Source organism: Taudactylus pleione, unplaced genomic scaffold (assembly GCF_031769625.1).
Source record: "Taudactylus pleione unplaced genomic scaffold, aTauple2 ptg000126l, whole genome shotgun sequence".
NCBI classification, from domain to species: Eukaryota; Metazoa; Chordata; class Amphibia; order Anura; family Myobatrachidae; genus Taudactylus; species Taudactylus pleione.
In genome coordinates, this window is record NW_028284528.1 from 1,785,420 (window position 1) to 1,798,284 (window position 12,865).

Genomic DNA, 12,865 nt, shown 5'->3' on the forward strand with positions numbered 1-12,865 from the left:
GGGACAGCTGACCATTCCAGGGAGAGAAAGGTAAGCCGGAGATATCTGTGATACTAGTGTATGGGGACAGCTTGCCTTCTGGGAGAGAAAGGTAAGCAGGAGATATCTGTGATACTAGCGTATGGGGACACCGGGCCATTCTGGGAGAGAAAGGTAAGCAGGAGATATCTGTGATACTAGTATATGGGGACAGCGGGCCATTCCGGAAGAGAAAGGTAAGCAAGAGATATCTGTGATACTAGCGTATGGGGACAGCTGGCCATTCTGGGAGAGAAAGGTAAGCCGGAGATATCTGTGATGCTAGCGTTTGGGGACAGCAGGCCATTCTGGGAGAGAAAGGTAAGCAGGAGATATCTGTGATACTAGTGTATGGGGACAGCGGGCCTTTCCAGGAGAGAAAGGTAAGCAGGAGATATCTATGTTACTAGTGTATGGGGACAGCGGGCCATTTTGGGAGAGGAAGGTAAGCAGAAGATATCTGTGATACTAGTGTATGGGGACAGCAAGCGATTCCAGGAGAGAAAGGTAAGCAGGAGATATCTGTGATACTAGTGTATGGGGACAGCAGGCCATTCCGGGAGAGAAAGGTAAGCAGGAGATATCTGTGATACTAGTATATGGGGACAGCGGGCCATTCCAGGGAGATAAAGGTAAGCAGGAGATATCTGTGATACTAGTATATGGGGACAGCTGGCCATTCCGGGAGAGAAAGGTAAGCAGGAGATATCTGTGATACTAGCGTATGGGGACACCTGGCCATTCCGGGAGACAAAGGTAAGTAGGAGATATCTGTGATACAAGTACATGGGGACAGCTGGCCTTTCCGGGAGAAAAAGGTAAGCAGGAGATATCTGTGATACTAGCATATGGGGACAGCTGACCATTCCAGGGAGAGAAAGGTAAGCCGGAGATATCTGTGATACTAGTGTATGGGGACAGCGGGCCTTCCGGGAGAGAAAGGTAAGCAGGAGATATCTGTGATACTAGCGTATGGGGACAGCAGGCCATTCTGGGAGAGAAAGGTAAGCAGGAGATATCTGTGATGCTAGTGTATGGGGACAGCGGGCCATTCCAGGAGAGAAAGGTAATCAGGAGATATCTGTGATACTAGTGTATGGGGACAGCAGGCCATTCCGGGAGAGAAAGGTAAGCAGGAGATATCTGTGATACTAGTATATGGGGACAGCGGGCCATTCCAGGGAGAGAAAGGTAAGCAGGAGATATCTGTGATACTAGTATATGGGGACAGCTGGCCATTCCGCGAGAGGAAGGTAAGCAGGAGATATCTGTGATACTAGCGTATGGGGACACCGGGCCATTCCGGGAGATAAAGGTAAGCAGGAGATATCTGTGATACTAGTGTATGGGGACAGCTGGCCATTCCGGAAGAGAAAGGTAAGGCGGATATACCTGTGATACTAGCGTATGGGGACACCGGGCCATTCCGGGAGAGAAAGGTAAATAGGAGATATCTGTGATACTAGTACATGGGGACAGCTGGCCTTTCCGGGAGAAAAAGGTAAGCAGGAGATATCTGTGATACTAGGATATGGGGACAGCTGACCATTCCAGGGAGTGAAAGCAAAGCCGGAGATATCTGTGATACTAGTGTATCGGGACAGCGGGCCTTCCGGGAGAGAAAGGTAAGCAGGAGATATCTGTGATACTGGCGTATGGGGACAGCAGGCCATTCTGGGAGAGAAAGGTAAGCAGGATATATCTGTGTTACTAGTGTATGGGTACAGCGGGCCATTTTGGGAGAGGAAGGTAACCAGAAGATATCTGTGATACTAGTCTATGGGGACAGCAAGCGATTCCGGGAGAGAAAGGTAAGCATCCGATATCTATGTTACTAGTGTATGGGGACAGCGGGCCATTTTGGGAGAGGAAGGTAAGCAGAAGATATCTGTGATACTAGTGTATGGGGACAGCAAGCGATTCCGGGAGAGAAAGGTAAGCAGGAGATATCTGTGATACTAGTGTATGGGGACAGCAGGCCATTCCGGGAGAGAAAGGTAAGCAGGAGATATCTGTGATACTAGTATATAGCGGGGGACAGCGGGCCATTCCAGGGAGAGAAAGGTAAGCAGGAGATATCTGTGATACTAGTGTATGGGGACAGCGGGCCATTCCGGGAGAGAAAGGTAAGCAGGAGATATCTGTGATACTAGCATATGGGGATAGCTGACCATTCCAGGGAGAGAAAGGTAAGCCGGAGTTATCTGTGATACTAGTGTATGGGGACAGCGAGCCTTCCGGGAGAGAAAGGTAAGCAGGAGATATCTGTGATACTAGCGTATGGGGACAGCAGGCCATTCTGGGAGAGAAAGGTAAGCAGGAGATATCTGTGATACTAGTGTATGGGGACAGCGGGCCATTCCGGGAGAGAAAGGTATGCAGGAGATATCTATGTTACTAGTGTATGCGGACAGCGGGCCATTTTGGGAGAGGAAGGTAAGCAGAAGATATCTGTGATACTAGTGTATGGGGACAGCAATCGATTCCAGGAGAGAAAGGTAAGCAGAAGATATCTGTGATACTAGTGTATGGGGACAGCAGGCCATTCCGGGAGAGAAAGGTAAGCAGCAGATATCTGTGATACTAGTATATGGGAACAGCAGGCCATTCCAGGGAGAGAAAGGTAAGCAGGAGATATCTGTGATACTAGTATATGGGGACAGCTGGCCATTCCGGGAGAGAAAGGTAAGCAGGAGATATCTGTGATACTAGCGTATGGGGACACCGGGCAATTCCGGGAGAGAAAGGTAAGCAGGAGATATCTGTGATACTAGTGTATGGGGACAGCTGGCCATTCCGGAAGAGAAAGGTAAGGCGGAGATATCTGTGATACTAGCGTATGGGGACACAGGGCCATTCCGGGAGAGAAAGGTAAATAGGAGATATCTGTGATACTAGTACATGGGGACAGCTGGCCTTTCCGGGAGAAAAAGGTAAGCAGGAGATATCTGTGATACTAGCATATGGGGACAGCTGACCATTCCAGGGAGAGAAAGGTAAGCCGGAGATATCTGTGATACTAGTGTATGGGGACAGCGGGCCTTCCGGGAGAGAAAGGTAAGCTGGAGATATCTGTGATACTGGCGTATGGGGACAGCAGGCCATTCTGGGAGAGAAAGGTAAGCAGGAGATATCTGTGATGCTAGTGTATGGGGACAGCGGGCCATTCCGGGAGAGAAAGGTAAGCAGGAGATATCTGTGTTACTAGTGTATGGGGACAGCGGGCCATTTTGGGAGAGGAAGGTGAGCAGAAGATATCTGTGATACTAGTGTATGGGGACAGCAAGCGATTCCGGGAGAGAAAGGTAAGCAGGAGATATCTGTGATACTAGTGTATGGGGACAGCAGGCCATTCCGGGAGAGAAAGGTAAGCAGGAGATATCTGTGATACTAGTATATAGCGGGGGACAGCGGGCCTTTCCAGGGAGAGAAATGTAAGCTGGAGATATCTGTGATACTAGTATATGGGGACAGCGGGCCATTCCAGGGAGAGAAAGGTAAGCAGGAGATATCTGTGATACTAGCGTATGGGGACACCGGGCCATTCCGGGAGAGAAAGGTAAGCAGGAGATATCTGTGATACTAGTATATGGGGACAGCTGGCCATTCCGGAAGAGAAAGGTAAGCAGGAGATATCTGTGATACTAGCGTATGGGGACACCGGGCCATTCCGGGAGAGAAAGGTAAGTAGGAGATATCTGTGATACAAGTACATGGGGACAGCTGGCCTTTCCGGGAGAAAAAGGTAAGCAGGAGATATCTGTGATACTAGCATGGGGACAGCTGACCATTCCAGGGAGAGAAAGGTAAGCCGGAGATATCTGTGATACTAGTGTATGGGGACAGCGGGCCTTCCGGGAGAGAAAGGAAAGCAGGATATATCTGTGATACTAGCTTATGGGGACAGCAGGCCATTCTGGGTGAGAAAGGTAAGCAGGAGATATCTGTGATGCTAGTGTATGGGGACAGCGGGCCATTCCAGGAGTGAAAGGTAAGCAGGAGATATCTGTGATACTAGTGTATGGGGACAGCAGGCCATTCCGGGAGAGAAAGGTAAGCAGGAGATATCTGTGATACTAGCGTATGGGGACACCGGGCCATTCCGAGAGAGAAAGGTAAGCAGGAGATATCTGTGATACTAGGACATGGGGACAGCTGACCATTCCAGGGAGAGAAAGGTAAGCCGGAGATATCTGTGATACTAGTATATGGGGACAGCGGGCAATTCCGGGAGAGAAAGGTAAGCAGGAGATATATGTGATACTAGTATATGGGGACAGCTGGCCATTCCGGAAAAGAAAGGTAAGCAGGAGATATCTGTGATACTAGCATATGGGGACACCGGGCCATTCCGGGAGAGAAAGGTAAGGAGGAGATATCTGTGATACTAGTACATGGGGACAGCTGGCCTTTCCGGGAGAAAAAGGTAAGCAGGAGATATCTGTGATACTAGCATATGGGGACAGCTGACCATTCCAGGGAGAGAAAGGTAAGCCGGAGATATCTGTGATACTATTGTATGGGGACAGCTTGCCTTCCGGGAGAGAAAGGTAAGCAGGAGATATCTGTGATACTAGCGTATGGGGACACCGGGCCATTCTGGGAGAGAAAGGTAAGCAGGAGATATCTGTGATACTAGTATATGGGGACAGCTGGCCATTCCGGAAGAGAAAGGTAAGCAGGAGATATCTGTGATACTAGCGTATGGGGACAGCTGGCCATTCCGGGAGAGAAAGGTAAGCAGGAGATATCTATGGTACTAGTGTATGGGGACAGCGGGCCATTTTGGGAGAGGAAGGTAAGCAGAAGATATCTGTGATACTAGTGTATGGGGACAGCAATCGATTCCAGGAGAGAAAGGTAAGCAGGAGATATCTGTGATACTAGTGTATGGGGACAGCAGGCCATTCCGGGAGAGAAAGGTAAGCAGGAGATATCTGTGATACTAGTATATGGGGACATCGGGCCATTCCAGGGAGAGAAAGGTAAGCAGGAGATATCTGTGATACTAGTATATGGGGACAGCTGGCCATTCCGGGAGAGAAAGGTAAGCAGGAGATATCTGTGATACTACTACATGGGGACAGCTGGCCTTTCCGGGAGAAAAAGGTAAGCAGGAGATATCTGTGATACTAGCATATGGGGACAGCTGACCTTTCCAGGGAGAGAGAGGTAAGCCGGAGATATCTGTGATACTAGTGTATGGGGACAGCAGGCCTTCCGGGAGAGAAAGGTAAGCAGGAGATATCTGTTATACTGGCGTATGGGGACAGCAGGCCATTCTGGGAGAGAAAGGTAAGCAGGAGATACCTGTGATGCTAGTGTATGGGGAAAGCGGGCCATTCCGGGAGAGAAAGGTAAACAGGAGATATCTGTGATACTAGTATATGGGGACAGCTGGCCATTCCGGAAAAGAAAGGTAAGCAGGAGGTATCTGTGATACTAGCGTATGGGGACACCGGGCTATTCCGGGAGAGAAAGGTAAGTAGGAGATATCTGTGATACTAGTGTATGGGGACAGCTTGCCTTCCGGGAGAGAAAGGTAAGCAGGAGATATCTGTGATACTAGCGTATGGGGACACCGGGCCATTCCAGGAGAGAAAGGTAAGCAGGAGATATCTGTGATACTAGTATATGGGGACAGCTGGCCATTCCGGAAGAGAAAGGTAAGCAGGAGATATCTGTGATACTAGCGTATGGGGACAGCAGGCCATTCTGGGAGAGGAAGGTAAGCAGAAGATATCTGTGATACTAGTGTATGGGGACAGCAAGCGATTCCGGGAGAGAAAGGTAAGCATCCGATATCTATGTTACTAGTGTATGGGGACAGCGGGCCATTTTGGGAGAGGAAGTTAAGCAGAAGATATCTGTGATACTAGTGTATGGGGACAGCAAGCGATTCCTGGAGAGAAAGGTAAGCAGGAGATATCTGTGATACTAGTGTATGGGGACAGCAGGCCATTCCGGGAGAGAAAGGTAAGCAGGAGATATCTTTGATACTAGTATATAGCGGGGGACAGCGGGCCATTCCAGGGAGAGAAAGGTAAGCTGGAGATATCTGTGATACTAGTATTTGGGGACAGCGGGCCATTCCAGGGAGAGAAAGGTAAGCAGGAGATATCTGTGATACTAGCGTATGGGGACACCGGGCAATTCCGGGAGAGAAAGGTAAACAGGAGATATCTGTGATACTAGTATATGGGGACAGCTGGCCATTCCGGAAAAGAAAGGTAAGCAGGAGGTATCTGTGATACTAGCGTATGGGGACACCGGGCTATTCCGGGAGAGAAAGGTAAGTAGGAGATATCTGTGATACTAGTACATGGGGACAGCTGGCCTTTCCGGGAGAAAAAGGTAAGCAGGAGATATCTGTGATACTAGCATATGGGGACAGCTGACCATTCCAGGGAGAGAAAGGTAAGCCGGAGATATCTGTGATACTAGTGTATGGGGACAGCTTGCCTTCCGGGAGAGAAAGGTAAGCAGGAGATATCTGTGATACTAGCGTATGGGGACACCGGGCCATTCCAGGAGAGAAAGGTAAGCAGGAGATATCTGTGATACTAGTATATGGGGACAGCTGGCCATTCCGGAAGAGAAAGGTAAGCAGGAGATATCTGTGATACTAGCGTATGGGGACAGCAGGCCATTCTGGGAGAGAAAGGTAAGCAGGAGATATCTGTGATGCTAGTGTATGGGGACAGCGGGCCATTCCGGGAGAGAAAGGTAAGCAGGAGATATCTATGTTACTAGTGTATGGGGACAGCGGGCCATTTTGGGAGAGGACTGTAAGCAGAAGATATCTGTGATACTAGTGTATGGGGACAGCAATCGATTCCAGGAGAGAAAGGTAAGCAGGAGATATCTGTGATACTAGTGTATGGGGACAGCAGGCCATTCCGGGAGAGAAAGGTAAGAAGGAGATATCTGTGATACTAGTATATGGGGACAGCGGGCCATTCCAGGGAGAGAAAGGTAAGCAGGAGATATCTGTGATACTAGTATATGGGGACAGCTGGCCATTCCGGGAGAGAAAGGTAAGCAGGAGATATCTGTGATACTACTACATGGGGACAGCTGGCCTTTCCGGGAGAAAAAGGTAAGCAGGAGATATCTGTGATACTAGCATATGGGGACAGCTGACCTTTCCAGGGAGAGAGAGGTAAGCCGGAGATATCTGTGATACTAGTGTATGGGGACAGCAGGCCTTCCGGGAGAGAAAGGTAAGCAGGAGATATCTGTGATACTGGCGTATGGGGACAGCAGGCCATTCTGGGAGAGAAAGGTAAGCAGGAGATATCTGTGATGCTAGTGTATGGGGAAAGCGGGCCATTCCGGGAGAGAAAGGTAAGCAGGAGATATCTGTGTTACTAGTGTATGGGGACAGCGGGCCATTTTGGGAGAGGAAGGTAAGCAGAAGATATCTGTGATACTAGTGTATGGGGACAGCAAGCGATTCCGGGAGAGAAAGGTAAGCATCCGATATCTATGTTACTAGTGTATGGGGACAGCGGGCCATTTTGGGAGAGGAAGTTAAGCAGAAAATATCTGTGATACTAGTGTATGGGGACAGCAAGCGATTCCGGGAGAGAAAGTTAAGCTGGAGATATCTGTGATACTAGTATTTGGGGACAGCGGGCCATTCCAGGGAGAGAAAGGTAAGCAGGAGATATCTGTGATACTAGCGTATGGGGACACCGGGCAATTCCGGGAGAGAAAGGTAAACAGGAGATATCTGTGATACTAGTATATGGGGACAGCTGGCCATTCCGGAAAAGAAAGGTAAGCAGGAGGTATCTGTGATACTAGCGTATGGGGACACCGGGCCATTCCGGGAGAGAAAGGTAAGTAGGAAATATCTGTGATACTAGTACATGGGGACAGCTGGCCTTTCCGGGAGAAAAAGGTAAGCAGGAGATATCTGTGATACTAGCATGGGGACAGCTGACCATTCCAGGGAGAGAAAGGTAAGCCGGAGATATCTGTGATACTAGTGTATGGGGACAGCTGACCATTCCAGGGAGAGAAAGGTAAGCCGGAGATATCTGTGATACTAGTGTATGGGGACAGCTTGCCTTCCGGGAGAGAAAGGTAAGCAGGAGATATCTGTGATACTAGCGTATGGGGACACCGGGCCATTCCAGGAGAGAAAGGTAAGCAGGAGATATCTGTGATACTAGTATATGGGGACAGCTGGCCATTCCGGAAGAGAAAGGTAAGCAGGAGATATCTGTGATACTAGCGTATGGGGACAGCAGGCCATTCTGGGAGAGAAAGGTAAGCAGGAGATATCTGTGATGCTAGTGTATGGGGACAGCGGGCCATTCCGGGAGAGAAAGGTAAGCAGGAGATATCTATGTTACTAGTGTATGGGGACAGCGGGCCATTTTGGGAGAGGAATGTAAGCAGAAGATATCTGTGATACTAGTATATGGGGACAGCTGGCCATTCCGGGAGAGAAAGGTAAGCAGGAGATATCTGTGATACTAGCGTATGGGGACACCGGGCCATTCCGGGAGAGAAAGGTAAGCAGGAGATATCTATGTTACTAGTGTATGGGGACAGCGGGCCATTTTGGGAGAGGAAGGTAAGCAGAAGATATCTGTGATACTAGTGTATAGGGACAGCAGGCCATTCCGGGAGAGAAAGGTAAGCAGGAGATATCTGTGATACTAGTATATTGGGACAGCGGGCCATTCCATGGAGAGAAAGGTAAGCAGGAGATATCTGTGATACTAGTGTATGGGGAGAGCGGGCCATTCCGGGAGAGAAAGGTAAGCAGGAGATATCTGTGATACTAGTATATGGGGACAGCTGGCCATTCCGGAAGAGAAAGATAAGCAGGAGATACCTGTGATACTAGCGTATGGGGACACCGGGCCATTCCGGGAGAGAAAGGTAAGTAGGAGTTATCTGTGATACTAGTATATGGGGACAGCTGGCCTTTCCGGGAAAGAATGGTAAGCAGGAGATACCTGTGATATCTCCTGCTTTACCTTTTTGATAAATGGCCCAAAAACGTATTTTCTACAATTGCAGGTGAAAATGTTCATCTTCACCTACTTTTGTAAAAATTAAGTGATGATGAATAGAGCCCTAAATCCTTTGGTGTGTGTGTATTGTCGTTTTTTTTTTATATTTTTTGCACAGTGGGAGTACCAGCAGCCTGTTGACACTAGTGTTTCTACAATTGCCACAAGGCAGGCATGCTGATACTTGTAGTCCCACTGTGAAAAACAATATTAACCCTTTAATGACACCATTATCCCTGCATCCACCACCACCAGGGGTGCAGGAAAGAGCTCTGGGGTTTCAGCCCAGGGCTGGTTGATGCCCAGGAAGGTGGTCCCTACTTTCCAAGGATTGCCTGCCAAGGGATGACTAGTTTGGGGCTGGTGTCACCCTGCTGTAGTGTAAGCTCCCAGCTGGTTTAGCCCGTGCTGGTTAAAGGAAAATAGGGGGAACCTGAAGTAATTTTGCCCCTATTTCCCTTTCGTAGCCCGGGCTCAGTGGACCAGAGCTGGGTATGCTTTTTGGGGGGACCCCACCTCATTTTTGTTTTAAAAAATTTAACCCTTTCATGACAGTATTACACTCAGAAGACTGCACAAACACGATTCTTATTAAATTTGTGAGTTTCTTTGAAACAAACTCACTCATGTCCATGCGATGTCAAGTGTTTGATACTCGGACAGACATGATTCTTAGTAAATGTGCCCCTTAGTGTTTATGGGCCCATGTCCATTAAGACAACAAATGAAAAAGGACTAGTATATATATACTATTTTACCCTACTCCAACTCATCTGAACTTTGCCTTCAACGGCCTTTGTTGGATCAACATCTATCTATAAGATATCCGAAAGGCTTTGGAGAATTCTACTTATTTCATGTCTGGCTGGGATTAATAGCTCTTTCCCTTAAGACTACTTCAACTGAACAAGTTTGTATCTTCTATTAAATTTCCACTTTGGGTATCTCTCTCTGGGGGGTATATCTGGGGGGTATATACAGAGGTGCGGGTTTACAGAAATGGAGATGTTGCCCATAGCAACCAATCAGATTCTATTTAACATTTATTTAGCACCTTCTAGAAGATAATAACTTGAATCTGATTGGTTGCTATGGGCAACATCTCCACAGTCTATAAATCTGGACTTAAAATATACCCCTAGGTGAGAAGAGGAAAGGAGCTGGAACAATGGAGCATCATCTTGCTGGGAGTTTCTTTGCGATAATTGTCCATGGCTGTACTGTCATTGCCAATGACTCTGATAGATAGATCCAGGAACTTGACTTTTGGCTCATTTCTATTGTTCTTTTAAAGTTCACAGTTTTGGAATTAGTCATCCCCAGAATTCCGGAAATCCGTCTTTCTCACATTACCCCATCATGGGAAAAAGCGTACCCACATTAGTATAGGTTGTCCTATGTGGGTGCCCATGTTTTGTTGTATTAACTTCATGAAATATCTAATCGCTTTCAATCTAAATTGTGGTTGACACTAATGTATACAGCTTCAATATCATACTGTATGTTATCAACTATGTGTCAGGATTGAGGGCCTCATTCAGAGGCGGTCGGAGGATGCAAGCGGTCGCTCAGAAACTGGGCGGCCACTTGCATCCTGACCGCCCGCCTCTGTTGCGGTCGTTAAGCTGTGGGTTAACACCCACAGCTCTAACGACTGCTCGGGTGATGGTCGCGATGCTCAGAGACCATCGCGACCATCGGGGCTTTCGACGAGACCCTAGGGTAGGGTCTCACTTGTCGTAAGCCCCGGAGAGCTTCTGGCTCTGTCAGAGCCGGAAGCTCTCCACTGACATCACTAGTGATGTCAGTGGGGCCTCCCCCAAACGGCAGGCGTTCCCATGGGAACGCCTCCGTTTGGGCTGCCACCCCCCGGCCCGCCTTCCAAACAGGGCGAGTTGTCAATCAACATCGACAGCTCGCCCCCTTTGGAAAGAGACACGCTACGACCGGCGCTGTCGGTCGTAGCGGGTCTCGCGCATGCGCACTGGCAAAACATTGAGGCGGCCGTGCAGTCAAGGACCGTACGGCCGCCTCTGAATAAGGTCCTGAGTGTCATGTTCTGTAGTTTACATACTGTAGAACATCCTTTGTATCTATGAAATATGATGCTGGGAAGGTAACGAGTTTGCAAACATATTTGCCTGAATAGACACCGGCCTTTTTCATGAGATTGCCTATCCCCGACATAGTGGGTCAAATCTCACATATTAAATTACTGTTTTCAAACTTTTTGGGGCATGTAAAAATCATACACTTGGGTTGATAATCACTAGGTACTCATTATTTGTGTTACTTATCGTCCCATTACTTATAGCTTTATTCGGAATCCTGTTATTGTATATTGTTTCAAAATGTTAATAATCAGATTAAATATTAATCTTTTATAACAGGATGGTAATTTTTTATATATGCTTCCAACAGCTATTTATTTCTTAACTATAGAACAATCTTACCACCCTTATGAGAAGGTTGTATGATGTCATCTTGCTGTTCCTTATTATTGATGTTTCTATTTGTCATTATTTTATGGCTTTTTCTTGTCTCGAGTTTATCTAAATCTCTATACATTAGGTTACAAAAAAAATATTCTTTAACCTGGTGATTTATGTTGTTTTATGGGGCAAAGACTAACTAATTTTTTCAAGACCAATTTTTGTCTACATGTCCTGGAACAGGAGTGGGTTGTTTTGCAATCTGTCCTGTATTGTTAATGTAATTATTAATTTAAAAAAAAAAATTATATATGTTTTAGTAATTAAATTTGCATTTGATAAACTTTTTGTGCTATTTTTGAAATGTTTTTCTTTATATTTTTCTTTCAGTATTGGTGAAAGAAACAAAATGTATTTGTATACAGTATATATATATATATATATATATATATATATATATATACTATGGATTATATATAGAACTATGGATTATGTATATGTGTATGCTTATTGTTTATTTCAATCTAATCTATTACATTAATGTAGTGCAAATGAGTAACAACAATGTTGTGGCCTAGCAGCCGAGCTGAATAGACATGTGTGGCCTGGGCTCCTATCTGGCATCGCCATCATACAGCCTTTATAACCCCTTCCTTTGTGCACAGAGGGCCTGATTCAGACCCGCTCGCAAGCAGGTCGATGGTGAGGCACTGTGCATGGTCACCCACAGCTTAGCGAGCGGCCAGGAGGCCGTGTTAAAAAAAAAAACGGCCGCCCTGATTCAAAGCGAGCGTTCGCTTTTTGCGAGAGCCTCTGAATCAGGCCCAGAGCCCCCTATCCACCTCAGGCTTGTGCATTGGATTATGCCTGTGTTGGGGATTACTGGAGCAGAGTCAGGGGTCGCATCCTGCCTCCCCACAGACTGCGGCCTGTCCATCCTGAAGAAGCCGCAGTCTCCGGGTCTCCCACTTGGCTCAGAGCGGAGTTCCTGTGTCCCCACGTGACCAGCACTGCATCCTCCACTTACCTCCGGACGCGGTGGCCATACCCTGGCTCTTACCTCCTCCTGCCGGCGCTGACGGGCTCCCGACGATCTGTCACTGGCCGAAGCTGTCACCTGCCTGTGCCTGCAGCTCTGTGTAATCTCCTCTCCTTGACTGCTGGATACTGCTGGTAGATGCCGGCCCTCAGCTCCTCCTGCACCCTGTGAGGTAACAGCCCCTGTTGGCCAGACAGTTATCACTGAGTGGGGATCTGCCTGCACCCTGGCTCTGGATGTCCGCCTGTTCTCCCCAGGGTTATCTCTTGTGAAGAGCCTGTTGTCTCCGGTGGGCTCTAATCAGCTACACTTTATTTATCAATATTACTGACCACCACCTCAGC

General features: G+C 47.7%; 1 long non-coding RNA gene across 1 annotated transcript in view; it reads right to left on the reverse strand.

Moving 5' to 3' along the window:
• LOC148523882 (uncharacterized) overlaps positions 1-12,630 on the reverse strand; it is a 90,306-nt gene extending 77,676 nt beyond the window's left edge. Inside the window, exon 1 of the long non-coding RNA XR_015878411.1 lies at positions 12,543-12,630. This is a non-coding gene — a long non-coding RNA (uncharacterized LOC148523882). The remainder of the gene's footprint in view (positions 1-12,542) is intronic.
• Positions 12,631-12,865: the final 235 nt, after the last annotated feature.